The 13,751-nt window shown below is 42.6% G+C and overlaps 1 protein-coding gene across 1 annotated transcript in view; it reads left to right on the forward strand.

Moving 5' to 3' along the window:
• The first annotated feature begins 10,396 nt into the window (after window positions 1–10,396).
• The window catches only part of LOC309382350 (polycomb group RING finger protein 5-like), a 39,812-nt gene continuing 36,457 nt past the window's right edge, over window positions 10,397–13,751 (forward strand). The window contains exon 1 of the mRNA XM_081971857.1: window positions 10,397–10,647. The gene's annotated coding sequence lies outside the window, so the exon portion shown is untranslated. The remainder of the gene's footprint in view (window positions 10,648–13,751) is intronic.

A 13,751-nucleotide genomic window follows, 5' to 3' on the forward strand; every position in this document is an offset into this window, starting at 1 on the left:
GATTTAGGAGGAAATGGGGATTTTGCAGTAATCTTCCCCTGGAGTGGGGTAGGAATGGAGAGTTTACAGAATCCTTCCCCTGCCACACCCACCAAGCCATGCCATGCCCATCAAGCCATGTCACGCCCACCAGGCCACGTCCACAGAACCAGTATTAAAAAATTTGAATCCCACTGCTGGTCTGTATTATGTTAGTCTTCGATTATTAGCTCATAGCAACGAAAACAAGGCAAGTTTTGCTTTCTATAATGCTTTTTTTTTTTCAGGTGATGCCCTGTCTTATTCTCAATGCTAACGTAACCACTAGCTAATCTTGAAGGCTTCTGAAGGCACTATAGAGATTGACATCTTCATATAATATCAGGGCTCCAGTTCCTTCACCAGAATCACGAAGGGCATTTCCCCATCAGTAATTTATGTTATTATCCAACTATTACTGTGGTGATATGTCATTTTTCAAATATAATCATGTCATTTATTATAAATAGGGGCAAAAGTCATTTAAGAACTGTCTCACTCAGCAACAGAAATTTTGGGCTCAATTTTGCTTGCAAGTAGAGGACTTCCTGTATGCCTAAAATTATTGTCTTTAAATAAATGAAAATCAGAATTCAATAAAGATGTTGCAAAAGTCTAAAAGAAAGGAAAAGGATGGGAAGGATAGGAGTGAAAAGTTAGATAAATGAACTGAAGGATGATTAAGCAACAATGGACTGAGGAAGAATGAAAGAGGAAGATGGTTGACGAAACTACTTGAGTGTAAAAGAGAGTAATGATGTGCACAGAACCATTAAAAAAAATCTGGACAAAAGAGAGAAATGGCAGCAGATCCAAAAGTTTTCAAATAGGCTAGCTTGATTGCAAGAGTTAATTTGATAACTCCTCACTAAGTTAGCTTGGATTTCTGAAAAAGGCAATTTGAAAAAATTGACAAAACTTTCTTCTTGAGTTTGCACTTGAATTATGTTTTGTAGTAATACAGTTCTCCATAGAGGTGAAGGCAGCATATCAACCCTTTCTTCAACTTTTTACTTTCACTTTTTTGAGCAAATCACTTCATTTTGAAGTTTCCTGTTTTGAACTCAAAATAACGACTCTCTGCATAACAAATATGTATGTGTGCAAATATATACATAACATACATATTTGATGATACACTGCTGTTTCCCAGTTTGGAAAAAAAATAAGTTGTATGTTACATAAAAATAATTGTGTGTGTGTGTGTGTGTGTGTGTGTGTGTGTGTGTGTGTTCCAGCATAACTCTGGAACGCCTAGAGCAATTTCAAGCAAACTTGGTATACAGATGATTTATTCTCTGGAAAAAAAATACTGTGGGGGTAAGGCCCCCCAAGACACCCCTCAAACCCCTCGGTGTGTGTGTGTTCTGTTAAGATACAGCCTGCTGTGCCTTAAAATGGCTTCTACTGAACAGTGCAGTGGAGTTGCCATGGTAACAGCTTCACAGAACTCCAGAAGGGGGCTCCCTCTGGTAAAGGGGAAAATCCAACATTAGAAATTACGTTTGGTCTGGACATTTTTCCCCTATAAAAAAATACACAGGCAATGTCAGGTTATCAGCTAATATCACATAAATCTCAGAATTGCTGCCCTATTGTTAGTTCTTTAACCACGTTCTCTGTTTGGCAGCTATTTCCAGCTCAGCCACAGTTCAGCAGGATTTGCACTAGAGCCAGTTTCCAAACATGTATCTTTAATGGAGAATTGGTTTTTTCTTTTCTTTTGCAGCTCCAAAGGCCAAATATAGTATCCATTAAAATGTGGATAAAGAATGGGTGCTGGCTTTTGGGTCCACATATTGGTTAATTGAAGATTAAACTGGAGGATATATTCATGACCTCATTGTGTGTCCTGTACACTTTGAGGTTCATGCCGATTAGTGAATCAGCCTCAAACTATTTCCAAAAGCATGACAAACTAAAACAGTGGAAGTCCTGTAGCAAATGAGCAGTTTCTTTGATTTTGGCTTAGCATGTGCATGAACCTATCCATTGTGGTTTGTAAACCATTGTTTATGGTTAGCTGTTGTATTTCTTTCTTAGGAATTCTGCAGAGAGTTCGCTCCTCTCAAGTGGCCTACTTCATCCATTGTACTTGATTCTGAATATTCTCTTCTCTCAATCATATTGTAACATACTGCATACTTAGCATTAAATTAGAGAGATGCCAAATAGATCAGCCTTGTACTTTAGGCTCTAGGCTAGGAGAAATGTTGCCAGTCACAATTTCCATGGCTGCAAAGTCAAGTTAGCATTGCCGTGGATGACACTTAGTTCTCCATTAGTGTGTGAGAACAGCAATCTATCTAGAGAGAATTTAAATAAATTCAATTTTAAAAAAAAGATTAAAAAGCAGAATTGGAAGCTTTGAAACTGAATATCAGTACTTCGTATTTGGATAGCGGATGAACAGACAAACAGATCCTGGGCTGTCATTTTTCCCAAATTGCTATGATGTATAGAACTTGGCTTGGTTTTAGCCAATTTAACACATTTTTACCCCACTGCAATCAGAATGACTTTCGGCAGCTTACGTACAATGTATAATTTAAAACATCCACAGTCACATATAAAACAAACAGAAAGTAACAAACAACAGTAAAATCAAGAATCAATCACAAAACCAGATGATGGAATAAAAATGAAAGCGAAAAATTCCCCTCCATATAAACTTAGGGAAAAACATCCAAAACAATTTGATTTAGATGATACAGTAATTCTTAATTTAAAATGTGCATTAATTGTGATATTTACACATTATCATAGGAACATTTTACTTATCCTTGTTAAATAGTGGTATATAAATGGCCGTTCTGGATTCGTATTTATTTATTTATTCGGAAATTTATATTGCCACCTATTTGCACATGGCGACTCAAGGCAGCTTACAAGAATGTAAGAATAATACAAGAATTTATCATCTCAGGATTAGCTAGTGCAGGAGAGGTTAGCCGTCATTTCATAGAGATACAAATATATGAAAATTGTGATAAAAGGGAAGGGAAATTTTCAGCTGTGAATCAGATTCAGCCATAAAATGTTCCCCACCAAGCCCATGAATAATTTGAGAAAATGTCTTATCCTCTCCCTTGTCTGGTTCTGTTCAGAGTCATCTCAGTCTTTGGTCTGAAATAAGATTAAGATTCTCAGAGTAAGAGAAACTACGTAAATATTCAAAGTTGCAGCAGAATTGCAATGAGTGGTCAAAAAGTCCACCAGAATAATGAGGAACTTCAGATGCTATGGAGTATGTCGTTCTAAAGTAAGTGGGTAGATTTAGGATATAACCATTATATAGAAGACTATTGGGTAGAAATATTCAACACTGAATATAGTGATTGTCCAAGACAATCCCATATGCCCAATTAAAGGAAGAAAACAAAGTAACACTGTAAATATAATGTTTAATCTATATCAGTGTTTCTCAACCTTGAAAACTTTTAAGATATATGGATTTCAACCCCCAGAGTTTCCCATCCACCAAGCTAGATAGAGAATTCTGTTATCACTGTTCTATGTAATATGGTGAAATGTTGTTGTCATTTTGTTTTAAATGTATTCCAAAAATCCCATGGCTTTGAGACTGAAAAATAGGTAGATGCAGTTTTGAGCATGCAGATAATTCACGTGTATTAGTGTATTAAAGGATTAAAGAAAACTAAAACAAAATTAAAATTTCAGCAACTATACTCCACAGTCTTATCTAAGAATTACAATACGAGCAATCAAATCAGCGTTATTTTACCAAATAGCAACTTTATTTATTGCATTATGTATTATTGGTAAAATCTCTATCATATAATATTCATGTATTAGTGAAAGCCTTCTAATAAATATTTACTTAAACAGCAATATAACAAATTCAAGTAGTTCTTTCCACCTGAAATAATTATAGATTCTTTTTACATTTCATTTTAATCTATATATATATATAAATGGCTGTGTGTGTGTGTGTGTGTGTGTGTGTGTGTGTGTGTGTTCCAGCATAACTCTGGAACGCCTTGAGCAATTTCAATCAAACTTGGTACACAGATGACTTAACTTTCTGGGGGGGGGAAACACCGTGGGGGTAAGACTCCCCTAACACCCTTCAGAGTGTGTGTTCTGTTAAGATACAGCCTGTTGTGCCATAAAATGGCTTTTACTGTACAGTGCAGTAGAGTTGCCATGGTAACAGCTTCAAAGTACTCCACAAGGGGGGCTTCCTCTAGTAAGGTGGAAAATCCAATATTAGAAATTACGTTTGGTCCGGACATTTTCCCCCTATAAATAAATACCTGGGCAACGCCGGGTTATCAGCTAGTTAAAAAGAAAACACTAAACCACCCATGGAGGAAATTAAACTATTATAATTATAAAAATAATAATCTAGCCAGTTGAATTCTTCTATGCTTTGTGCACCATGGAAATATGTATGGAGCCACATTTTAAGGTACAGGATTCATAGAAAAGTATTATCTGAAAATAAATGACAGAGTCTAGGAATGGGATGCTTATTTGATTAAATAAATTAAGTGAAGTCATAAATATAACTTTCTTTTGGTCCCATGCAAAAAATATATATCTTCATTTAAAAGTGTTACAATTAACATTACTTTTCATAAACATATCTCAAGTTCTCTCTGTATTTAGAAGTATCTCACACAAAAGAAGATGGATAGTAAACAGCAAAGCACTTTAAAATATTTTGGACTTCACAATAAACTTTATTTTCATTTCAACCTTTATGGGAGTATTTATCCAAGAGCTCAAACTCCCTAGGAATGTTTCAGAAGCTGTTGATTTAAGAGGTTTTGTGAATTAACAGCACTGTTTATAAAGGACATGAATTCCATGCTGTTTCAACCATGTACTCTTAGACCCTTCCCACATGTTTTGAAAACAACCCTGACTTTTCCTTTAAGAGCTATTTGGATTGGCATCCTCTGTTGGCCTGGCTCATACGGCTTTTAGAAGCTGCCGTGGAGAAATTAAACAAGTTCTGCTCTCTCAGGTGCTTTTTTCCCCAGTCCAGGAAAAGCTTCTCTCACTTAATTCTCCCATGCCAAGTTACCTTGAAAAACACTGGATAAACAACCATTTTAACAGCAATAGCACTTAAGACTTATAGACCGCTTCACAGTTGCTTTTATAGCCCTCTCTAAGCAGTTTACATGGTCAGCATATTGCCCCCAACAATCTGGGTCCTCATGAAGTTTCCTTTTTTTAAAGAAAACAATTTTAATCAATCACATGAGTATTAAGTAGGTGAGATAGTTATAAGTATGCTTTGATTGCAACATGAGAAGGAATGCTTTATTATGAAATACAGCATTTTGGGGGGGGGAATAAGAGGGGAAGTGTATTCTCATTCATATAATATCAACTCAGAAGTTTCACTGAGCTCAACAGGAGTTGCCACCAAATAGGCATGCTTAGGATGGAGGATAATGAACTTCTAGACTGCAACTTTCACCATGCCTTATCCTTGGCAGACATGATAGATAGATAGATAGATAGATAGATAGATAGATAGATGGATGGATGGATGGATGGATGGATGGATGGATGGATGGATGGAGCAATAGAGACTTATATATCGCTTCACAGTGCTTTACGGCCAGTGGTGGCTTCCGGATCCCGTTGCAACCGGTATGGTTGCAATGGGGCCCGGCGTCCTCCACATGAACGCGCAGCACGCACATGCCTCTTACCGTCCAGCGACGCCTCCGCGAGCCTCCGCGACACTCCAACTGCTCGGCGGACCATCGCACAGGCGCCAAAGAGTTTAAAGACAGTTAAGCAGCGTGGGCGGGCAGGTGGGCCCTCCGGAGCACTGGACCGGAACGGTACCCGGTGTTCCAGGCAGGCTCCGGTACGCCCATACAGGGGCATACCGCCTGCAACCCACCACTGTTTACAGTCCTCTCTAAGCGGTTTACAGAGTCAGCCTCTTGCCCCCAACAATCTGGGTCCTCATTTTACCCACCTCAGAAGGATGGAAGGCTGAGTCAACCCTTGATCTCCGCCAGGATCTAATTCCAGGCTGGGGGAAGTCAGCCTGCAGTACTGCATTCTAATGGCTGCATCATCAGGGCTCCTAATAGACAGTTCTATGGGGCTGGAGATCAACATGATTTTGAGTTCCACATTGTCCTTCAGCAATAGGAAGATGGAGAAGAACAGCCAACCCCCCCCCCCCCAAAGCCAGCCAACCCAAATAAATGTTAAAATAGAACATTCAACACTACATTCAAAACATGGCATGAGGCTAATTAAAAATAAAAGCAGAATGGTGAAGTATGGGATGTTAACTACTGATAGTGATATCTGGAGTAATAGAGTTAGATTCGATTCCTGGACAAAAATTACATGCCGACCGTAAACCTTGCTGCTTTCCTTGCAATAATACATCTCTGTGATCTGGAATTATTCCTCTTTCTTGGTTATGTGGGGTGGATGGGTATAAAAATAGAGGAAGCAATTCCAAAAGTGGCACCCTCCAAATATGATGGCTTGTCAGATCCAAAAAGAGTTGTATTTCCAAGCCATCTGAATGGCAAGACATTGGAGAAGGTTGAGTTGAGACCAGAAAACATAGGAAAACCAAATGAAAATACTTTGCTTAAAAAATCAGGATTAGCCTGAAGTATATAATGTCTGTTCATTAGGTAGTTGTATTGAATGATGAAAGATTGTTGATGGTTGAAATGTCTTTGAACAGACTGTTGATGGATTGCTTGATGGCAGTCTGTGGGATAAAGGTATTATTTATCAAAAGACAAAGGAGCAGTATTTGGTAAACAAACAATAGTAAAACCTGCATTTCCACGCAGCAATGGAAAACAAAGGTACAGTTAAATGAGAAATGAGGAGGCAGGAATGCCATTCTTTGTCTTTTAATAGAAATACTTTTCCAACCTGAGCATAGCAACTGAAGGAAGGGAAATGGTGGGGTGGGAAAAATGATAAGCAAGTTACAGAGAAAAAAAATGTGCCCTGACAGTTGTTTCAATCTGGATTTGCTCCTTGACAGCTTCTATTTACAAAAGTAAAGGGAAATAATTCACAAAACTGTGAGATTTAAAATACAGATTTAAAATCTTGCACCAATCCAGGAATCTAAGGACTGGCTAAGCCATCAAGGAACTTTGGACGAGGAGACATTTTTATGGAGACATTCTCTTGTTAAAAACCGGACACCAAATCTTACCATCATCTTGGGCTCATGTTTAGATATTGAAAAAATCAATTTTCTTTCAGTTTTATGGAATATGCTATGTAATTAAAATCCCTTTGGGGAAGCTAATTTGCCCAGTCAATTTATGTCACTTGAAATTCTTAGGTTTAGCCTGCCAGTCACAAATTACCTTGTTGTCAGCCCTCAGGCTGCCATCCAGGGGGACCCTGTCCATCACCATGCCCACCATGCAACCCTGCCACGTTGATGTTGCCGCTCTGATGTCGATTGAGCCTGTAGCTGCATGTGGCTCTTCTACTCTGGTGCAACTCTGATGTAGCTCTTTTGCTGGGATGCAGCTAACCAGAAAAGAGGCTATGATGACACTGAGTGGGGCGGTGGCCGGAGGTGTGGGTCATGGTGATCGGTGATGGTGGGTGGGTGTCATCTGGGTGGAGTTGGGTGGGGTAATGGTAATGGTATATATATATATATACCATTAAGGGTAAGGGTATGGCTAGCTGATGAGAGCTAATTAGCTCGAAATAGATCTATCCTAGTCTCCCTTTATTTATTTATCAGTACAATTACAACACAAATATAAAAAGGCAACAGTAAAAATAAAAATATGGTTTTCTGCCTGCATGGTCTTTGTGATAAGCCGAAGGACAGAAAGAGGGAGTAGTGACCTTCCTCCCATATTTAGTCATACCAGGGGTTGTAACACAAATACATACTTATTTCCCTGGCTCAACTGATAAGGAAGAGAACCCGTGGCTTAGTGGTTAAGACTCCTGCCTAAGATATATACAGCCCGGGTTCTAATCCCAGTAAGGGTATGGCTAGCTGATGAGAGCTAATTAGCTCGAAATAGATCTATCCTAGTCTCCCTTTATTTATTTATCAGTACAATTACAACATATATATATATATATGGGTAATGGGGTTAACTTGGTTAGAACTGACTTGGATTTGATTACCTTTGTATCATTGTCATTTAGTGCTGGTTATCACGTAGTTTGTTAGCTAGAGATAAAGGTTTTTCACCAAACTGAATCTCTGTTTGTATGCAACGTGACTGCCGTGACATTTGTGGCCAAATCCACCTTCTTTACTAACATTATAGTAATTAAAGGCTCCATCCGATCATGCCATTATGTAGAATAGAATAGCAGAGTTGGAAGGGACCTTGGAGGTCTTCTAGTCCAACCCCCGCCTAGGCAGGAAACCCTATACCGTTTCAGACAAATGGCTATCCAGCATCTTCTTAAAGACTTCCAGTGTTGGGGCTTTCACAACTTCTGGAGGCAAGCTGTTCCCCTGATTAGTTGTTCTGTCAGGAAATTTCTCCTCAGTTCTAAGTTGCTTCTCTCCTTGATTAGTTCCCACCCATTGCTTCTTGTTCTACCCTCAGGTGCTTTGGAGAATAGCTTGACTTTCTCTTCTTTGTGGCAACCCCTGAGATGTCTGTGGGATTACACTGAAGCTTTTTTTGGGGGGGGGGGGACAATACATGGATTCAGGTGACTCAGATTAAAGGGCAATTTACTAAACTAAGCAATCTCCAGGGAATTTATTTCACAGCCTGGAGTGGGTCTCTCCTGCAGATCATCAGGTGCAGACAGGTTTAGGATTTGAGCACACCAATCTTTAACCATATCCCCAATGCCCCAAACTAGCATCCAGCACAAGCTATTGAATCAGGTTATATAAAGGATGAATTTTCAATTGCTGATTCATTTTGAATCAATGCCCCGAGATGGGCAAGATCCATCTCAGGGACACACAGAGACAGATAAACAGTATACCATCTCTGCAAATTTTGGCTCCTGGCTACATTTCATGCTTTACCTGACTCGTTGTTACATCCTCAAACCCCCACAGCTTCAATCTTAAACTGTCTACGGTGGACCTCCCCCCATTCCTAAGAGGTCCGTAAAGGGGGTGTGCATAAGCACACCAGCAAGCCTTCCATCCCCGTTCTACCGTCCCCATTTATTTGTACTCATTTCCCTTGTTCATGTCCATGTTTATACGTATACCTGTTATCTTGTACATGTTTGACAAACTAAATAAATAAATAAAATAAATTTCTCCAGATAGTCCTCGGTGACAAAATCATCCACAATAAGCATCCTTTCTATTGCTGGAGGAAGAGGCACTTTGTGTAGTGGATAAGGCATCAGGCTAGAAACCAGGAGATCCCGAGTTCTAATCCCACTTTAGGCACAAAACCAGCTGGGTGACCTTGAGCTAGTCATGTACTCTCAGCCCTAGGAAACAGGCAATGCAAGCCACTTCCAAAATCTTGCCAAGAAAATTGCAGGGACCAGTCCGGCCAGTCTCCAGGAGCCAACACTGACGCGAACACACACATGATGCCTCCCTAAAGTCCACACATTTCTACTTTGATCGGTGTGTACTTCGAGTTGACACTCTGCAGTCCTCTGCGCATTCACTGCTCTGCGGGGACCTTAAAGCTCTACTTTCCCATGGGTAAGACTACAACGATAGAGTTTCGTCCTAGCGTTTCCTTCTTAGGAACCCAACACCATTCCAGAGTTCTTGAAACGTTCGGAGGCGCAGAACTAAAGAACTCTTGCCGCTATTAAAGAAGGCACGGGGGAAGTGGGGGGGGGGGGGGGGAGAGACATCTAAGGGCAGCAGCAGCGTCACCGCGCCTTCATCGAGCTTTAGGGAGCATGCGTCGGGGACTACGCACATGCTCCTTTGCTCCAGCGTCCTAGTAGCGTGTGCACGGCTGGACCAGGAAGGGTAAAAAAAAAAAAAGTGGGGGTGAGGAGAATGCCTCGCGGGCGGAGTGGGAGGGAGGGAAGAGTTGAGCTTGGACCAGCGGTGGAGCGCGCGCGCCCGCGCGTGCGCAAGGGGATGCGTTCGCTCGCGGGCCCCGCTGGATGCCATTGGCTCTTTGGGCTGGTGCCCCCAAAAAAGAGCTTTGCCACCCCGAGGAGCCGAAGTCCCTGCAGCGAGGGAAAGTTACCAGCCGCCTTCCCGCGCCGCTCTACCCCTAAAGGGGGGGGGGGGCTCTCAGCGGCGGCCGCCGCCTCACGGCTGTGCGAAAGACGAAGAGGCGGGCAGCGAAAGGCTGTGCCCCAGTTTTGCGTCCAATCAGAGAATGAATTGTGTTACACCGAGCAGGGCAGCAATGCGTAAACAACAAGCTCTGGGAAAGTCCTCCGCTTTCTCTCAAACGCCCCCCCCCCCTCACTCCGCGCACCGCTTCCTCCACTCCGCGGCGCGAGCCTTCCTCCTCACAGACTCTCGACGTCCTCCTCCCTCCCTCCCTCCCTCCTTCGCTCGCTCCTTCCACCCCTCCCCTCCCCGGCAGGAACTCCTGTCAGCTGAACGGCAGCACCTCTCGCTCCCCCGGCACCATCCACAGGAGTCCGGCTGCTGCTGCTCCCTCCGCGGGCTGCGCTCTCGGGGAGGGAGTGGGGGGGAGAAGAAAGGTAAGGGAACCTTCTGTCCTTGCTCTTCCCCCCCCTCCCCACTCGCCACCCCTGAGGAAAGTGGAGGGAAGGAGGAGAGAAAGGCGCCTGGAGAAGGGCAGAGGGGAAGGGGGAACGGCTCCCCCCCCCCCGTCAGAACAAGTTGCGAGAAGGCTCCGGCCACTTAGCGCCTTGTGTCCCGGGAACAGCTGCTCGTCCGCCGTCTTTTCCAAAGGACCGGCAAAGAGAGTTAATAACTTCTTATTTGCCTCCCCACCTCTTCCTCTTCCTCCTCCCCCCAAGCCCCTCTCCACCACGCTTAATTCGGAGTCGCTCCCAAATGGGTTGACATTTTCCAAGGTTGGGGGGGGGAGCGGCTGTTGTGTTGTGTGTGTGGTGAGGGGGGGGGGAGGAAACCCGAATAGACCCTTCGGCGAGGTTGGCTTTAAACTCCGCAAAGGGGAACCGACCGAGGGCGGTCAAGCAAACACCCCCCAGCCACCCCCGTGGGGACCGAGGGCGGCCTGGGGTTGCTGCGTCGGTTCTTCCATTCCGGATTTTTCTAGCCCAGCTGCCAGCCGCCCGCCCGCCGGCGTCGCTCGGGTTTTATTTTATTTCTTTTCCCCCCAAAAGAGCGAAGGGTGGCTGGTCCCGGAGGGGGAGCATCTGCTGCTCCTCTCCGTCCCGAAGGCGGCTGGCTTGTCTTCCGCTTTTGGTTTTTGCTGGGAGCCCGCGTTGTTATTATGTAAGGTGATCACAAGAGGAGGGACGGCGCAAGTTGTGACTGGGGCGAAGAGAGAAAGAGAGGCCGGATACCCCCCCCCTCCTGTCTTTCTCTCTCCTTCTCTCTCTCTCTCCCCCTCCCTCTCTTCTTCTCTTTCTCTTCTTCTCCGTCTCTATCTCTCCCTCCCTCCTGTCTTTCTCTCTCCCTCTCTCTCCTATCTTTCTCTCCCTCCCTCTCCCTCCCTCCTGTCATTCTCTCCTGTCTTTCTCTCTCTTCTGTCTCTCTCCTCTTTCCTTCCCTTCCTCTCTTCTGTCTTTCTCTCTCTCCCTCTCTCTCCCCTCTCCCTCTCTCTGTCTTTCCCTCCCTCTTCCTCCTTTCTGTCATTCTCCTGTCTTTCTCTCCTGTCTTTCCCTCCCTCCCTTTCTCTCTCCTGCTTCTCTCTCTCTCAATCTCTCCTGTCTTTCTCTCCTGTCTTTCCCTCCCTCCCTTTCTCTCTCCTGCCTCTCTCTCTCTCTCAATGTCTCCTGTCTCCTCTCTCTCCTGTCTTTCCCTCCCTCCCTCCCTCTTTCTCTCCCCTATCTTTCTCGGGTGCGATGTTTCTGGCCCTGTTCAGCCGAAGGAAACCTCTGCACACGCGCAGTCAAAAAATCCCAAAAGTGAAACTGACCAGCCGATCATGTGTGCACCTGACCCGGCAGGTGCCCGAGTCCAAAGGGAGGGTTATTTTTTTAAAGAGAGGTTCGGGATGGAAACGTCACCTACGGACTGAGGTGTATTACCACCGTATACCTGTCTTTTGGGGGGCACGTGGGTTTTCTACCCCGCTCCCCCCCCCGGTGCTTTCGTCATGGAGGAAAATAAAGAGGTAAATCGATATCGGGAGCCGTGGGTGGAGTTAAAAGAACTCAGGGGCGTAATCGAATCCCGCCGATTCTGGGTAAAAGGATTTGTGGATTAGAACCCACGTGTGTTTTGCTTGTTAATTCGGCCTCAAAAGGATGACTTGAATGGATGAATCATCAGTTCCCTGGAAGAGTGACTCACTTCTGCTATGCGCGCCCGCCAGCATGCATGCCTGCTTTAGATGAGCTTTTTCAATCCCGGATCGAAGTAGTAGAGGGTTAGCATCATAGTGCAGGGGAGAAAGTATTTTTTTTTTAAAAGAAGCTGCTCTTTTAGCGTCCATTCCAACAAATTTCATTGGGAGCCGAACTGCCCTTTTGGATTTTTGGATTTTGTCTTGGCATGTTAAATTATCTTAAGTCTGACTAAATGAATATCTTGTGTCAAGATGACATTCGTGTAGTTTGCAATTAGTAGAAGCTTCGAAGTTTATTCAAAAACATAGGGTGTTCTTTTTTGTGCCTTAGGGAAAGGGAGAGTGATATGAAATGATGACGTGTACATTTATTTCTCTAACATATTACGCGTCCCTTTCGGTTTTCTTTACAGAAGTTAACTTTGTTGTGATTAATTTTAAGACATTGTGGCGTTTGAGCTTGTTGAAATTATATAAGGTACATTTAATTTAAATGCAAAGCAACAGCTAGCAATGCCCCTTCATCAAGTTCTGTTGTCCTGCTCTTTTAGAAGAGATTCGCAATAACAATTTTAGTATGGAGGTGCCACCATACTAAACAATAGTAGTAGTAAGGACCACAGCAGAACATAATAGAATAGCCAGTGTTTATGCTTATATATTCAGTATTTTGAAACGTTTATAGTAAGAGGATAGATATGCAGTCATTTAAGGTTGTATTAAAACACGTTTTCTTGATATGCATGACAGCAGTGTACATCACTGTGCAAACAAAATAATTTTCTTCATTTATTGTTTTGTTCAGAGCCTTAATGTTGAAATCATTGGCAATAAACCAGAGTGATTTAATGGACTGAAGTAAGCTCATCAGCTGTGTTGATGGACTCATCCCATTTAAATTTAAGTTACAATTACAATCCTAAACATTGTGCTATTGGAGGAAATCATCCTGAATTCAGTGAAATTTAGCTGTTTAGCCATTTTCACACTATTGATTTATAATATCTTATAGCATTATCTAGTTATTGCTGCAAAGTTCTAAACCTGCCTTCATTTATAATATATCACCACAGCATTAGCTGCATGTTCACTATAAAACAGTATAAAATCATTGGTGCGGAAATAGTCTAAATAAACATGCACATGTTAAGCCACACTGAGATTTCTGAGGAAAGTTAGTCACAAATAGTTAAGTCAGCACTAATTTTAGTAAAGCACTAAGTTTAATTTGCTATAGATTGCTGCTCTTAGTATACCGTAGCTACTAGAAAATATGAACTACAGAACTTGGTGGGGTTTGGTTTTTTGTTTTTTTTTTGAGCTAATATGGAGTTATATAATGAGTTAATAATTTTATAGCTT

Source organism: Natrix helvetica (genome assembly GCF_964273705.1).
Source record: "Natrix helvetica genome assembly, contig: HAP1_SCAFFOLD_240, whole genome shotgun sequence".
Lineage (NCBI taxonomy): Eukaryota > Metazoa > Chordata > Lepidosauria > Squamata > Natricidae > Natrix > Natrix helvetica.